Source organism: Sceloporus occidentalis, unplaced genomic scaffold (assembly GCF_023333645.1).
Source record: "Sceloporus occidentalis isolate IW3139 unplaced genomic scaffold, rSceOcc1.0.p SCAF_2, whole genome shotgun sequence".
In the NCBI taxonomy this organism is placed as follows: domain Eukaryota; kingdom Metazoa; phylum Chordata; class Lepidosauria; order Squamata; family Phrynosomatidae; genus Sceloporus; species Sceloporus occidentalis.
This window is the reverse complement of record NW_028316982.1, coordinates 233,765,901-233,782,670: the sequence shown is the minus strand read 5'-3', so window position 1 is coordinate 233,782,670 and position 16,770 is coordinate 233,765,901. Positions and strand designations below refer to the sequence as shown.

Genomic DNA, 16,770 nt, shown 5'->3' with positions numbered 1-16,770 from the left:
CTATGTTCATTGTAATGCTTCTGCAGGGCCATCTGAAAGGTGGGGGGGGGGAGGATTATTTTCTGTTGTGTAAATAATAATAATAATAATAATAATAATATTTATTTATACACCGCCCTATGGGAAACCAATCCGGGCGGTTGACAACAGTAAAATATAAAATACAACAATTAAAAACACTTTATCCCTCCCCCCCTTAAGACAGTATTAAACAGTATAACATATTAAAAAAACAATATCAAAGCATAAAAACAACAATTAAAAACTAAAACCCCTGATATCCCTCTGTTGATCCTCAACCATCACTAAGATGGGGCCACGGGAGGAATGAGGGAATCAGGGAACCTGGGCCGGGATGGTTAATCTGGAAAGGCCTGCCGGAAGAGATCCGTCTTGACAGCTTTTTTAAAGCTGTCTAATGATGTCAACTGACGGATCTCATCTGGCAGGTCGTTCCAGAGTTTGGGGGTGACAGCAGAGAACTCCCTCTGGGAGGTTGCCGCAAGCCTAGATTTTAGAGGCTGCAGTAAGTTCCTCCCAGAGGACCGGAGAGCGCGGGGAGGATTGTACGGGAGGAGGCGGTCCCTGAGATAGCTTGGACCCAAGCCATTTAGGGCTTTAAAGGTGATAACCAACACCTTGTACTGGGCCCGGAAGCTGATAGGCAGCCAGTGGAGGGACCTCAAAACCGGAGTAATGTGGTCTCTCCTAGATGTTCCTGAGACAAGCCTGGCTGCCATGTTTTGAACCAGCTGTAATTTCCGAGTCAAGCACAGGGGTAGCCCCATGTAGAGCGCATTACAGAAGTCAAGGCGTGAGGTTACCAGCACGTGCACAACCGTCTTGAGATCCCTTACTTCCAGAAAAGGGCGCAGCTGGCGTATCAGCCAAAGCTGATAACAGGCACTCCTGACCGTCGCATTTACCTGATTTGTCATCAGGAGCGATGAGTCAAGGAGCACCCCCAGACTGCGAACACAGTCGCTGGAAGAGAGTGTGACCCCATCCAGGACTGGAGGTTGCAACCCAATTCTTGGTTTCGGGGCCGCTACCATGAGCACCTCCGTCTTGTCTGGATTCAGTTTCAATCTGTTTTTCCTCATCCAGCCCATTACCGCCTGAAGACATTCATTGAGAGAAGAGATGCCATCAGAATTCGAGGCCGACGAACGAGACACGGAGAAATAGATTTGGGTGTCATCAGCGTACTGATAACACCCAGCACCATGACTCCGTATTATCCCAAACTTCCTAGAGGCACCTGCATATAGCAGAACACATATGTGAATCAGCATTCGTGAATTCTTGCTGTGTTTTTCTGTTAGCATCTAGCAGACTCAAAAGCAGCTTATCAAACTTATAAAGTAATATAAATGTATGCAGTAAATATGTTGGCTATACTCAGGATCTGTTGCTAGGGAAACAGACCAGTTTTCTATTGAACTCGGTCACTTTGTCCCATCATTCATTTCACCCAATGCAACTTTTTTCTTTGTGCTCTCAAGGGGCTGCTAGGATACCATGACACCTGAGGTTGGATGCTGCATGACTATTGTAACAATACCTAGCAATAAGAACACTGATTTCACAGCACAAAGGGACACACTTTTCTTGACCCTACTCCCTTATCTTCAAACATGTTGAGGAAGATGTGCAAAAAGACATAGTCAATGTTTTGTTGACCCAAGCTTTCTGGTAATAGCTGCATTCCAATCTTTATTAAACCTCTGCTTAACTTGGAAATGCTGAGAATGTCCAGAGAAGCCTGCTGTTTAGTCTCTGAAAGGACTGCAGTAGCTTCTGCTGTTTGTGCAGACAGGTTTCCATTAAGGAAAACATATACAGGTGCATCTTCTGGAAAATGCTGGTCTGAAAGAAGCAAACACAAATAGAAAATTGAGCAGTAAATTAAGTCTTCACAGAAAGTACTTTCTCTTCTTCATTCCATACTAAGGTGACTCACATATCCAGTCACAGTATGGTCTTATCTGCATAGGCAAAAGGCTTGTTTCTCCCCATTATGATATGGTCCTGTTTGGACAACATATGTCCCAAATCCCAGTTCTGGTGTGAGCAGTCAGGATGACATCCAGCATGTTCTGCACCAGAACCAGTGTTACCCAAAGTGCTAGGGTCCGGGGGGGGGGGGGGGCACTCACAGTTGACTTCAATGAGAAATTGATTTAGCTCAATAGGAAGCAGCAAGAGGGCTTTGGGTAACTTTAAAGCTAGGAGTAAGCCTATATATAATTAATGCAATGTCCAAATGTAGGGTTTTTTTTTTAATAACAGCAAAAAGAGAAGCAACTGTCACACACACACACAATTTCACACACATACAAGAACTAACAATATGAAGGTGGTAGCAGATAGTGACTTTCAGCATTGCAGAAGGCAATGCTTTATCAATTTCAGGGGTGGATCTCCAATTGTGGAGAAGTGGTCTGTGAGTTAAATCAGACAGTACATTGCCAGCAAACCTAAGGGTGGCCAGTGTTACTGAGAAGTCAAGAGAGAAACCAACAGAGACTGTCTGCATCTCAACCAAGATTGAACTGTGGATGTATTTATAGGACAAAACATGTTCTGAGACAGTGTTTCAGGACGGGGAGATGAAAGGCAAATGTAATTGAGACTGGCTGAACAATCAGTGTGAATGTCCTTTGACAAAAGAGGTGTCATTCTCACAGCGAAGTACTCCTTGATCTCTGCTGTCTTCCATACACAAGGTATAGCACCCACTATCACACTCCTGTGGAAAGGGATCATGCAGATTCCAGTCTTGGTGGATCTATCCTGGTTATGTGCATTTAGCACGTAGCTTACCAGATCTCCTTATCTGGGTAGGCAATTTCTCTACACTGGTATGCCCTTTGTTGCAACATGCCCTAAACACCCCCCTTTTTTAAATTTGATAAAACATATCCTAATTCTAAACATGACAAACATATATGTAACATAACATAAAAAGAGAGCTCACATCGGGCGTCCCCCAGGGCGTCATTCTGTCCCCCATGCTATTTAACATTTACATGAAGCCGCTGGGAGAGATCATCCGGAGCCATGGAGCGCTGTGTTATCAGTACACTGATGACACCCAGCTCTATCTCTCCATGTCTCCGACTGATACAGTGACTAAGGACGGCATTTCTCCTCTGGATGCCTGCCTGGGGGCAGTAATGGGCTGGATGAGGAAAAACAAATTCAGACTGAATCCAGAGAAAACAGAGGTACTCATGATAGGTGCTCCGAACCCAGACAGGGAAATTTGTCATCCGGTCCTGGATGGGGTTAAACGTCCCCTAAAGGACACAGTTCGTAGTTTGGGAGTACACCTGGATCCATCTCTGCAGTCATCATCTCAAGTGGATGCGATGGCCAGGAGTGCTTGGTACCAGTTTTGGCTGATACGCCAACTACGTCCCTGTCTGGATCGTAAGGACCTAGAAAGTGTAGTACATGCACTGGTAACCTCTTGTTTGGATTTCTGCAATGCGCTCTACATGGGGCTACCTTTGTATCAGGTTCAGAAGCTTCAATTGATTCAAAACGCTGCAGCCAGATTGATCACGGGGACAGCTAGATCTGACCACATAACACCCATATTAAAATCTCTTCACTGGCTGCCAATTCGTTTCCGGTCCCAGTACAAAGTGTTGGTTATTACCTTTAAAGCCCTAAATGGCTTGGGCCCGGGTTACTTGAGGGAACGCCTCTCCCTGCATAATCCACCTCGCACACTCAGAATAACAGGAAAATTATTACTCAATCATCCCAAAGTGAGATTGGCGACTACCCATCAAAGGGCTTTTACAGCAGTAGTGCCTTCTCTCTGGAACGCTCTTCCAGAAGAGATCCGCCTTAGTGGAACAGTGGAAGCCTTTAAAAAAGCATTAAAAACCTACCTCTTCCTACAAGCTTACCCTCCCAACTCCTTGTAATAAAAGTTTTCCCCTATTGACTACGATGTATGTATACCCCTGATTTTAATATTTTTGAATTGTATGTTTTTAGATAACGATATTGGATTGTAAATCGTATTAATGTTTGTTAATTTGTTTTTAATGCTATTTCATCTTTTATTGTATCCATTTTATCTGCTGTACACCACTTTGATCTATAGGAAAAGCGGTATATAAATAAATAATTTATTATTATTTATTATATAACATCAACTAAAAAAAAACAAATTAACAGAAAAAATCAAAACAAAACATAAAAAATAATTATGGATGTTTCATCCATTCTCTTAAAATAATACCTTTCTTACTCTCCTTCCTAAGTTATCTGTGCTTTGTGTTTATACATCTTATATGTACTGTTTCCTACTTACAGTCGAATACCTTTTGATTCTCGAGGGGTCAGGAAATCCTGAGGAATTTCCATCCCATCCCTATTCTGTTTGCCAATAGTTATTGGATTTTAACTGTATCGTCTACCATCCACCTGCACATCTTCCATCATTTAACAGATGAAAATGGTACCTGTGTGGCCAAGCAACATCAGAGTCTGGTCAAGATGGCAAGATATAAAGGGCATACAAGTTAGGAGCGGCTACAGCAATTTGCTTTTGCCTGAATCAACAGGGAAAGCCAATATTCCATTTCTCTTCTTCCCTCTCCCCTGCTGAGTTTATTGTGTGCAAAATACTCTTCCACTTTGAACTCAACTTGCAACAACTGAAACAAGCAGAGTACAAAATGGAGAAAGTGGGAGAAGGTGAGACAAACTGTGACATTTTAAAAGCAGCTGAAAAAGTGTGACAACTGGGACTGTTTCTGCCAAAGCATGACAGCTGGAGAGTATTATTATTCTTTGTCTTGTAAGCCGCCTTGATCATGCAATTGGAAAGGCGGGGTAAAAATAAAAACTATTATTATTATTATTATACACCTGATTCTTTGAACTGAAAAGGTTAAAGATTGAACATAGAACCTTCTGTATGCAAAGCATGTATCTTACAATTGAACTATACTTCTTCTCTTCTGATATTCCTTGTAACTGTTGTGTAGCATCTTTTAGTTGAGCTGTGTCTTTGCAATGGAACAGAAAAGGAATTTTTTTAAGTTCAAAAGGGGACTTGCTTTGTGACATGCTGATCACAGGATACATACTGATCACAAGTACAAACAAGGAACGCTTCTATGGTGCACCGATGAATGTAACAGCATATAGAACATCAGCTCCTTTTCTCTTGAGGGTCTACTTCTTGTTCATGCATTTTCTGCAGTCTCTTTGTTTCAGTGCACATAAGAGCTCTCTCTCCCTCCCTCTCTCTCTCCCCTAAGAATTTAAAGTTGGAAACTGAATGTGAACTGAAATTATTTTTCTCATGAGCGCAGCTGCTTTTTTAAAGACTCCACCTTTACGATCAAACTGTCAAAGGTCCTGGATGGTATCATGCTGGAGGAAAACTATAATGTAGTTTTATTGGTGTTGTTTTATTGGCAGCAATTCCACTGAAACAAGAGGACAGAGTTCTGCGGCTGGAATGTCAAGGATGTGCATAAATGCTCTTCAGGTATTCACAAAGAAGATACATTTTATCCTCTGAGTGTCTTTCCTGATGGTACACAGAGATGTGCGTACATATTCCTTTTTATACAGTTTTTTTCACATCCACCCACCTCCCCTTCCTACTGCATTCTCTGTCTAGCTGGAAGTTTTTAAAGCTGCATTGGCATTGGGGAAACGGTGAAGAAGTGCTTAAGAAACACAGCCTTTTGAGTTGTAACAGTGTGCAGTAAAATGCAATAAAGCTTGAGCTGGTAAAAGAATGGGATTCTACTCTACCTGATCCTACTCTAGTTGTATGGGCCTACACCAGGGAAAGTAAACAGCAACCACTTCTAGAATCTCTTAGAGAGATGCATGAACAGTAAAACAGAGAGTAAAAGGAATAATCAATAAGCTGGCTTCACCAGCTACCTCCAGCATGTTAAAAGGAATAGACCTATATATCTGACCATCAAAATGGAAATCATAAGAAAAGTAGAGGCTTGTGAAAGAAAAGATCATCCCTCAATGCATTTCGGATGAAGCCTTCAAGTGGCATCTAGAAGGTTCAAAATGTTTTCTTTATGCAAGACATAAATGACCTGATTGTTTCATTTTACGTGTGCATGTATTTTGTTTTCATTAAAAGTTTACTTTAATATGTTGAGCTTCACTTCTTTCACCAAGGTTTCTGTCTCATTGCCCAAAAAATACTGGGTGCGTACAGATGTAAGATTTGGAATTTAATTGCAGCCCACAGTCCAAAAGAGAAACTCTCCCTTTTGAAAAGAGATATTACTCATGGGTTCCTTGGCAGCATGCTGAGAACCCAAAGGTCCATAAAAAGAATGTTCTTTAAAGTAATAGTCTTTGTAATGATCCTCTTGCACCTACATTACACCTTAGGCCTGTACCTGACTGTATCTGCTTCCTTTTATGTGTCAGCATGAGTTGTGTGTCCCAGTTTTTTCCTGCTGTACCTGGTGTTCCAAGGGTATAGCACTTGCCCACATTCAGATTCTTTTGGAAGAAAATATTATTGAAGGCCTATAATGTTTCTACAATATTTGAGATTATTCCAAACCAAAAATAAAATTATGACCAGCACTCTTTTGTGTAAAAGATTGTATTCAAAAATATAAAAGATGGGGGAAAATGAAAATTGCTGGTCATAATAATTTTGACTTGGAGTACTGTAAGTATGCATACTACATTGGCTAGATATAGATTTTAGATTTTTGAAAAACAAACATGGAAGTTGAAATAAACAGAGCAGTAATATTCACTATCCTACACAAAAGCTAAAATCAAACATCAGGGGAGATACTTTTAGGTCTGGTCAGGTTGAACTATGCTGTGTCTACCCCCCAGTCCATTGTAGGATTCACCTTCCTCCTGTAATGCCCCCATTCCCCATAGCCATATAGTTGCTAGTAGAGAGTGGAGGACATCAGAGAAACATCTGGATGTTTGCTTTCAACTAAGAACCTTATCGCACACTGTTTTTTAAATGTTTGGGGAACTGAAGGAGGACGCTTGTGTGCACGCACGTCCAGCAGAAAATGGAGTTTATCGCACACAATTACATCCTCCAACAGTCCCCGTTCCGTTCCCCCGGCGCGCACCCGTTCCCGTTCAGACCTGACGGGCACCATTTTTGGGTGAGTCACACTCCCTCAGCCTCAGGGAAAGGCAAACCTCCTCTGAACAAATCTTGCCAAAACCCCATGGTATTCAAAAATGTCTTGAAGGCCCACAAGAACAAAGATGCACAACAATGGCTCATTACAGACCGCCTGAAAGCAGTGGTCTGCCACCGCCTCCATTTCCGCCACCAGGAAGCTGCAGCCTCGACACAGGGAGGCTTCCTGGCGGCAGAAAAAGAAGCCGCAAAAAGCGGCTTCTTTTCGCGCCATGCTTACAATGCACGAGTGCGCAAATGGCGCACTTGTGACATCACAAGGCAAGGGCGACGTGCAGACGCTAAGCATCCAGCATGTAAAAATGGCGGCGCCCGTGTGTATAGGGCGCTGCCATTTTTATGCCCTTGTCACATGCTAGAGGTGAGGCCAGTATGGACGCTAGGTCTTCAGCCAACCCCTAGCACGTGACGGGGGCAGCGCAAAGGCCTGTGCAGAACGGGCCAATGGCTTCATCCTCTAGAATAAGAGAATAAGAATAATGGGCCAATGGCTTCATCCTCTAGAATAACTGTGGGAGGCCAGGTGGTTACATGAGCTCCCTAGGAGATCAGTGAGGTACACCCCAACACACAACAATATGTTTAGATACTGTAGCCTGTCTTGAGTTCATGTTTTGCTTTTTAAAAATGGGATATACCATACATGAGTATGAGTGTGGTGTTGTAATATTCCTTTAAGGGATTTTTATATTTTGGAGGAAAGATTCTGGGGAAGCAATTTAGGAATCAGGAACTGAGATCAGTGAGACAGGTTAGAGCAGTGGTGGCGAACTTATGGCATGAATGCCTTTCTGTGGGCACATGCTCTGTCACCCCACCACAGAATTCGCCAGAATTTGTTACTAGAAAGCCAGAGGAATGTGGCACTTTGTGATAAATACGTGGGTTTGAGGTTGCAGTTTGGGCACTCGGTCTGTAAAAGGCTTGCCATCACTGGGTTAGAGGCAGAAGAAGAAGGGGAAAGGAATCTGGTGTTTAAGGCTGCAGAAACAGAAGACCTGTGAGGCAAACTATAAATGAATATAAACAACTAACTTATGTAAAATGATTACATGCATTGTAAATAGCTACCAATAACGGTAAATAAACCAAATAGCTGTGGAAATTCTCACAATCTCAGTGAGATGGAAAAACACATGAGATCTACATTTAAATAAATAAGGAAAACCCAAATGCTGGCCTGATGTTGGATGGCCTTCATTTGGATGTTTCTGGAGTCAAGACCACAATGGTAGACTGGCTTCTTTGTAGAGTTAGGTTGGGCCAAAGTTCTCTTATGCATGACCTTTCCCATCTGGATGACTCTTAAATATAAAGTTTGACATTGGAACAAGGAAAGCCACACACTCAGCAAGTGAGAAAAGACAGTACTAGGAAATCCAGACACCATGATAGCAGCCTTGCAGATAACATACTGGCACAACCTCAGAGGGATACGTCAGATAAGGTCCTGATGTTTGAAGAAATGTTATCCAAGCTTTGTGTGCCATCTCTTACTGCCATCTCTTTTGCAACGCGCGCTACATGGGGCTACCTTTGTACCAAGTTCGGAAGCTTCAGTTGGTTCTAAATGCGGCTGCTAGATTGGTCACCAGAACACCTAGATCTGACCATATAACACCTGTATTAAAATCTCTTCACTGGTTGCCAATCAGGTTCCAGGCGCAGTACAAAGCGTTTGTCATAACCTTTAAAGCCCTATATGGCTTGGGCCTGAGTTACTTGAGGGAATGTCTCTCCCTATATAATCTGTCCCGCACTCTCAGAACATCCGGGAAGAATCTTTTGGATTATCCAGATACTAGATTATTGTCAACTTCCCACAAAGCATTTACTGTCATGGCCCCTAAACTGTGGAATGCTTTACCGGTAGAGATCCAACTGATTACTACTCTAGAAACTTTTTAAAAAGAGATTAAAATGGACCTTTTATAAAACTGAAGGGACATCCCACTCTGAGTAAGTGAATGATATGTTGATATATGAATTTTAATGTGCTTTCTTGGTTTTTAGATGTATTTTATATATGGAAATTGGTGTTCCATTTTTATTATTGTAAGCACGCCTCGATCCGTAGGGAGAGGCGGGAAATATAAATAAACTATTATTATTATTATTATTATTATTATTATTATTATTATTATCATCTCTTACTTCCAGTTGCTTTTGGAAATAGCCTGTGCACCTCTTCCCACAAGAGAGATTGCTAGAGCCATGTGACACTTGAAAGGATCAGTGACATGCCAATTATTTTTCAAAAAATAGCTGCATGAACCTCAGCATGGATCAAGATTGCTTGTAATCCAGAAGGCCTATGAGAGTTAAAGATATGACTAAAATGAAACGGAAATGTTCACTCTTATAAAACAAATAGGAACTGTCTGTCCTCTTAGTAGGAAAACTAATGTAAAGCAGCAATTTCACTGAATGGAGTGAAAGTAATCTGAATTTAATGTATGTAATTTTTATTCAGGATGGTTAATCTCCTAATATAAAATTAGTACTAATGAGATCAGAATCAGGTCCTCAGAATGAGCAAGTTACTACAAGAGAAGGCTAGAGTCTTAAAGACTGTCAGGCTCAGAACAGGCCGCCGGTTTGTGGCAGCCTGGGATCAATTTTAGGGTTCTGGAGCATGAAGCATGCACACGCTCCAGAACCCTAATACGTATGGACAGCACCATCTTTACGTGGCACCATCCATACATGGCGTGCATGCATGATGCAAGCACATCAGCATGTCTGCACCTCCAGGCACTGCGCTTGCATTGTGGATGCATCTCAGTGCACCAATAGCACACTGATGACATTATCCCCATGAGCCAAAAAGAACCAATTTTTTCCTGGTTCTTTTTGGTCCGGAGGGATGCCGCATGGTTTGTCTGCCACGGCGTCCCTCCAGAGGGAAACTGGGTACCTCCAGCCTGGACTTTGAGACAGGTATGTACCCGGCCCCAGATTCCAATCCTATATCATCTTATCTGTAGTATTCAAAGACGTAGCCATGTTAGTCTAAATCACTATGCAAAATGGTGTTGTAGCAAAGGGGTATTATAGTACCCTTGAGACTTAACTTGAGGGAAAGAAAGAGGTTGATAACATAAGCTTCAGCCTATTTCAAATGCATGGAGTGAAGTGTCCAGGATTAAACCTTCATGAACAGGCTATGTGAATAGCAAAAGAAATGCAAAACTGATGGTTATGGTGATGTGGTGACAAGTTCAATTCTAACTACAGTTATTGTGGAACAAAGGCAGGAAGGGGGATGTTGTCTAAAGCCAAAATAAGTAGTTAGCCATTTAAATGTTGGTGAATGTTTTTGGAATGTAGTGTGATGCAAGCTGGGAACCAGAAAGGAGATGTGATGAATTGAACAAGACAACCTTCATGAGGCTTGTGGTGTGAACTGGTGTTATGAAATGTGTAGGTGTCCAATACCCCTTTGCATAATTATTTGGAAGTACTTTCCTTACTTCTGAGTAAACCCATATAGGACTTCACTGTTACAGTACTTCAAGAAATAAATATATGCATGTGGAGAGGGGAAGAGACCTACAGATGAATCTCTGTATGTCAAATAGCCAATAAAATTTTTGAGCACCCCTCCTTGTGGAGTGAAAATGCTACTGTCTGAATACAAGATCAGCTCATTTGGGAAACAGCTGACAACATCCCAATGAGGACTGCACATTTTCAATATCCACAGAATATTGGCTGACTTTTGAAAATGGGAAACAGGAAGAAGGGGAATGGAAGATCAAGTTCTCTGGAATTCTCTGAACAGGAACATTCCCAATTGCAAAGTTCTGTTGCATCCTCCTATATCCTTTAGAATTCTCTTTTTTATATTGTTCTGGGCTTCCAACAGACCATTTCTTTTGGTAAGCATAGGCCAGAATCATCAGCCCCATCATTTACAAGCCATCCCAGATTTATAAGAACACATCATTGAAAAGTGATCCTCTCATTCCTGGTCAGTACATTTGAATGACATCTCTAACATCTAATGCAGGGCCAATAAATAGTCCAGCATGTTTGGTTAACATTTCCTCTAAGGGAATTAATGGTTGGGAAATAGGAGGCAGCTGCTAAGTTGCCTTGAATACCTGTGACATTGAAGACCCTATCACACCCCACTGCCATAGCTTGGTAAGAAATGAAGGCACTTTGTGGATGCAGTGCCTTCCGTAAGCTCTGCTGCCCTGTATGTATACTTGCTGTACAAACTAACCAACTACAAAGACACTGTAGGTCATTCAGCATTCTCTTTTCCAAGTACCCCTGTCTCCTAAACCTCTCAACACTCAGCAAAGTGGAATGCACCCACCAATATGCTATCATTGATGCAAATTCTGAAAAAGCCATGTTCTACCCACACGTTATACCTCCAGTACTGTTGACCTTTTCCACAGTCAGCTTACCTGGCTAAAGTGATGTCTTATTCGGATAGTTTAGGCTACAATTAATGGCATTGGTGCCTGGGAAGGAATAGTCAAAATGCTGGCTTCCATGAGAGGGAGGGAGGGGAGATTCGTATTTCCCAGCAATAAGCCCTAGAGACAAATGGACTGGGACTCCCTCCAGTTCAGCATTTGAAATTTGGTAATAGGAGATAACTCTGCCAGGGAGTCACAGCAGTCAGACTCCAGCTGGTGGATAGGAAGCTAGTACCTGGCACAGGGAGGCCTTTGGCAGAACATCAATTGGCTCTCGGGAGAAGTCTTTGAATTTCAAGAGCCTGGCCCTCAGCTCTCCATTGGCTCTAAGTAAACAAGAAATCTATTTCTGTTTTCCAATGTTTATCACATCAGCAGGGGGTTCCATTGGTTGATCACTTTGAAAATGTCCCAGTTCTTTCTGTATCATAGGTATTATTTGGTGGAGTCTGAATCAAGAATCAAGTGAGTGTACTTATTGTACAAATAAAAATTTCTTCCACTCTACACAGTGTAATTAATACTTTTGAACAACTCGGTTGTGATGCCATTAAATCATATTTATTATTATTAAACTTTATTTCTAAAGTGCTGTAATTATACACATTTTGATTATAACCTTACTGCTGTACATATTACAAGTATCACAAATGAGCAAATTAAAGATAGGAGGTAAAGGATGGCTGGTTATGGGGTTTGTTATAGTTATCCCTGTTGATTTGCTTTTAGACAGCTTAGACAGCAGTGAGATTTCTCTTTGCTAGCCCACACAGTTTCCTTAGGAACTTCTGAGAAGCAGTCAGTGGCCTACAAAATGTTCTTTTGGAAAGCTGACTCACTTTCCCATTTGAAATCAGACAACTTTGCATCAACCTCATTCTTGGTCAGCCTTTAGATGACTGTACTGGAACTGTATTTGAAATTGTGCCTGGTGTTATATTTTGCAGGGCCAAGTTTCTATGGCTGGCAATGCAGTTGTATGTAACCAACACTTGCAAGTAGGGAGGATGGAGAATCCTGTTTGGTCTCTATTTTGAGGTGAACTAACCCATGCTTTCCAGACTAATGCGCAGATCAGAATGTAATTATCCTTCTGATCCCTTGCTCCTCTAGATGTTGCAGTCCATTCCTCAGCTTCAAAACTGCATATCAAAATGTACAGTATATATTGGGACCATGCATGAAAAAGATGTGTACAATAAGAGAAATTGCTCCCCATGGGTGAAATTTTGTATGAAAATTACAGTGAATTTCCAGACCCTTTAAAAACTTTCTGATGCAAATATAGATAGAACAGGCTTATGGCTAAATACAGGGTGATTCAAAAAGAATGATGTAAAAGTAAAGCTGTTCTTATTTGGTTTTGCACCATTCCCTTTTGATTCAACCTGCACATGTGAAACTGACAACGACCAGAAGAAGACTGATTCATCCATCACTACTTATGAGCTCATCTTTTAAAAAGTAATTTGATGGAAAACACCTCCATAAGACTAATTTAGTGTGGGAGATTATCTCCATGACCACTTAAGCTGTTTGAGTCTTACAGCATGTATTAGGGAGATATATGAATGCTTGTTATATTGGAGTGACTATCAAACCCATTTCCTGCTATGTTGGGGGTTAGGGCAGGAAGAAGGTTGGGGTACTGTGGGTGGTTTCCCACACTGAACGAAACATCAGCAGTAGTGCAGCAAGCGTTATCTGGAAGCAAGTTTTCCTTTACATATTCATTTTCACCAAACGAATGTGTTTGCATTGACAATCTATCACAAATCACCCAATAGGCTCTAAACATGAAAAGCCAGCATGCCATACTGCTTTGAGTGTTGAACTACAACTCGGGAGACCAGGATTCAAATCCTTTCTCAGCCATGAAACCTACTGGATGACCTTGGGCAAGTTATACTCTCTCAGCCTCAGAGAAAGGCACTGGTAAACCCCCTCTGAACAAATTCTGCCAAGAAACACCCATGATAGTTTCACCTTAGGGTAGCTATAAGTCAGAAATGATTGAAAGGCACACAACAACAACAAGGGACAATTATGGTGCTGGCCAGATAGATCACCAACAATGGTCCTCCCTGGCCTTGCATCGGGAGACATGGAGACGCACTATCCATGATGCTGCAGCCTTCTTCGAAAGCTCATGCCAAACGAGCCTCGAAGAGAAACGACAAGGCAGAAAGAACCGCAACCTGGAAACATCACCCAAGGAGACTTTCTGCTGTGCTTTCTGCAATGGACCTGTTTATCCTGAATTGGCCTTTTTAGTCACCAATGCGCTTGTACAAAGCGTGGGATGAGTCCTTCCTGAATCTTCGTTCACGAAGCAAAGCCAGAGAGAGAGAGAGAGATAGTGATGATGATGACAGCTCTCAGAATCTCCCCACCAACATGGTTGTGGTCATGCTTTCTGAAGATTTCTGAGATTTTTTAGATCTTCCACCACCAGCTGCCTTTCCAAAGTTTGATCAGGTCTGAATGGACTTTGTGGTCAATTCCAACTCTATGATCCTATGATTCTGCCTCCTTGTTGATGCAGCGCATTTAGCTTTCATGCCTTGGACAAAATTTGCCTAAAGTAGCAAAGAAAACCTAGGGTAGCTCTCTCTTGGCACTTTCAAAACATTCATTTCAAAAGGTTATCAATAAATACCAGGTCCACCCTGAGCTAGCTGCTGGCTAGCTTAAGGGTACAGGACTAGCTGCATGGCATAGAGCTTTCTCCCACAAAATGTGAGTGCCACCTCCTACCATCTGTCACCTGAGGCAACCACATCATTTTGCCTCATTATGAGGGTTGCTCTGATAACTACACATAATTCATGGGTAATAGCTGTGAAAGCTGTGTGTGAAGCAGCTGGTCCTGTACCCTTAAGCTAGCCAGCAGCCTTTAGATCAGGGGTAATACCTCGAGAAGGGTGTCACCATGTTTATGATACAACCAGGGTCAGAAGCTTGCTATTACTTGCTGCTTGGGGGCTTCCCGTAGGCATCAAGCCAGCTGCTGTGAAAAAACAGGAACTGGACTCCATAGGCCTTTGATCTATTTCAGCAAGGCTCTCCTTGCATTTTGTGCAGCATCCCTTTGAAAGGAGTTCACTAAAATCCAGAAAGTGCTCTCTTCTCCTTGATTGTCTGAAAGTACTTTTTTCATCATTGCTCACCATTCCACTTGGAACACAAATCCGAGAAGACTGAGTACCTTGGAAGAGTGGAGTTTAACAAAAGACTAATGTTAGGGTCAAAATCTAACAATCTTAATTGAGCATATCTAATCAATGGACTTTAAAGTTCTTCTCTAAGTGACTACCTGGCAGCTAGAATGCTAGTGGAATTAGAAGACAAAGATTCTAGGGATAGTGACTCAGGAAAGGCACATTTATTTGATAAATTATTTTATTTAGTTAATGCTGAGGAGGAAGTTTTGGGGTACAGTACTGGAATGATGATAGAATATGGAGCTCTAATGCAAAGCCTGGTGTTCAGTGAAATTATATAGCATAACCATGCTGCATAGTCAGATGCAGAAAAATAATAAGTACTGATGAATGGCGTAATTATGCAATCAATAAACAAGACACCCAAGAGAACATTCCAGCTGCCTGTTACAAATTAAATGCTAACCCCAGATATCAAATACCTGTCCTGAAAGGAGAGGGATATGCCAAGTGAAATGAAGCCAATGGGTAATGTTGATTTATCCTTTCAAATCTCTGTTCAGAGACTTAGATCAGAGAAAATGGGTAAAAACCTGAACAAAAGAACAAAGAAGTAATAGACATGCAGGCAGCAGGGATAATAAATATGAATAAGACAGGAAGAAAAGATGTCCAATAGATAGCTGTGCTAAATAATTTGGGCATGGACCAAAAAATTAAATTCTAATATGTACTTTCTGTTTCCCCAAAGTAATACTTAGTTAATCAGGTTCAGTCCAACAAATTTTGCTGCCTGAGGCATAGCAGTTCCTACTTCCAGTCAAGGTTTCTTGTCAAGTTATTCTGACAAGAAATCTCAAAAGTACTTCCTTTCTAGCAGTAAAAATAAAATTATTGTAATTCCACTGACAATGCCCAGCCTTTCCATGACATCCAAAATCTGTTGCTTCCATTGGCTGCCTTGATGTACCTTAAGGTAGAGATGGCTGTACCATTAAAGTTGTATTTTCAGAATGTTCAAAGGACTATTTGTTGCTGTGTGCCTTCAAGTGGTTTCCAACTTATCGTGACCTAAGGTGAACCTGTCATGGTGGTTTCTGGGCCCGAGGGGGTGTGACTTGCCCAAGGTCACCCAGCAGGTTTCCATGGCCAAGCAGAGAATTGAACCTAAATCTCCAGATCCATGTCCTATGTTCGAACCACTATACCACACTGGTTCTCCGAAAGGACTATACAGTCAGCCCTTATGATATGTGGGCTTTCCATCCACAGATTGGAGCATCCACAGATGGTACCACCCCATTCTCTCTAATGGTAGTATGTGTATACAGATGTGCTGATGTTGCTGTGCATGCAGTGTGCCGCTATTGTAAACAATGGAAATTGAGATCTGATGGGTTTTGGCACTGGCAGGTTTGTGTGTATCCAGAAGAGAACCCCTGCAGATACAAACAGCCAAATATGCAATATACATTATAGCAATAAACCTCATGACCACTTGGAAGTTAAGACAGTATTACCTCCACAGTGAAGATGGAGGGGAGGAGGTGGCTGAGATAAGAAAGGAATAGACAGTGTTTAGCACTTTTACACACTATAAAGTGAGCTCTGGATGGATGTATTGCAAAGGCTCACATGGCTAGCATTATGACATGGCAAAGTAGTAAACTGTGTGAGTAAAATGACTGTGCTACCAATTGTCAGACAAAGAAAGGCTTCTTAGTGATGTTGCCTGACAAACTAGTCTAATTTCAAAATCAGTCTGCAAATTCATGGAGTAAATCTTTGTTCTCATTTCTTTCTTTGTAAGAAAAACTAGCCTTGCAAAGGTGGTATCTCCAGTGGTGGAAGGATGCCATAACCATACTGCTGTTTCCCACTCCACCTTGCTTTTAAGCCATGGAAGCACACTGGGGGGATCTTGGAGCGAGTTATATATTTTCAACCCCAGAAAACCCCATAATAGATTTGC

General features: G+C 41.8%; 1 long non-coding RNA gene across 1 annotated transcript in view; it reads right to left on the bottom strand.

Annotated features, from left to right (window-relative positions):
- The window catches only part of LOC149319824 (uncharacterized), a 168,035-nt gene extending 156,282 nt beyond the window's left edge, over window positions 1-11,753 (bottom strand). Inside the window, exon 1 of the long non-coding RNA XR_016279899.1 lies at window positions 11,620-11,753. This is a non-coding gene — a long non-coding RNA (uncharacterized LOC149319824). The remainder of the gene's footprint in view (window positions 1-11,619) is intronic.
- Window positions 11,754-16,770: the final 5,017 nt, after the last annotated feature.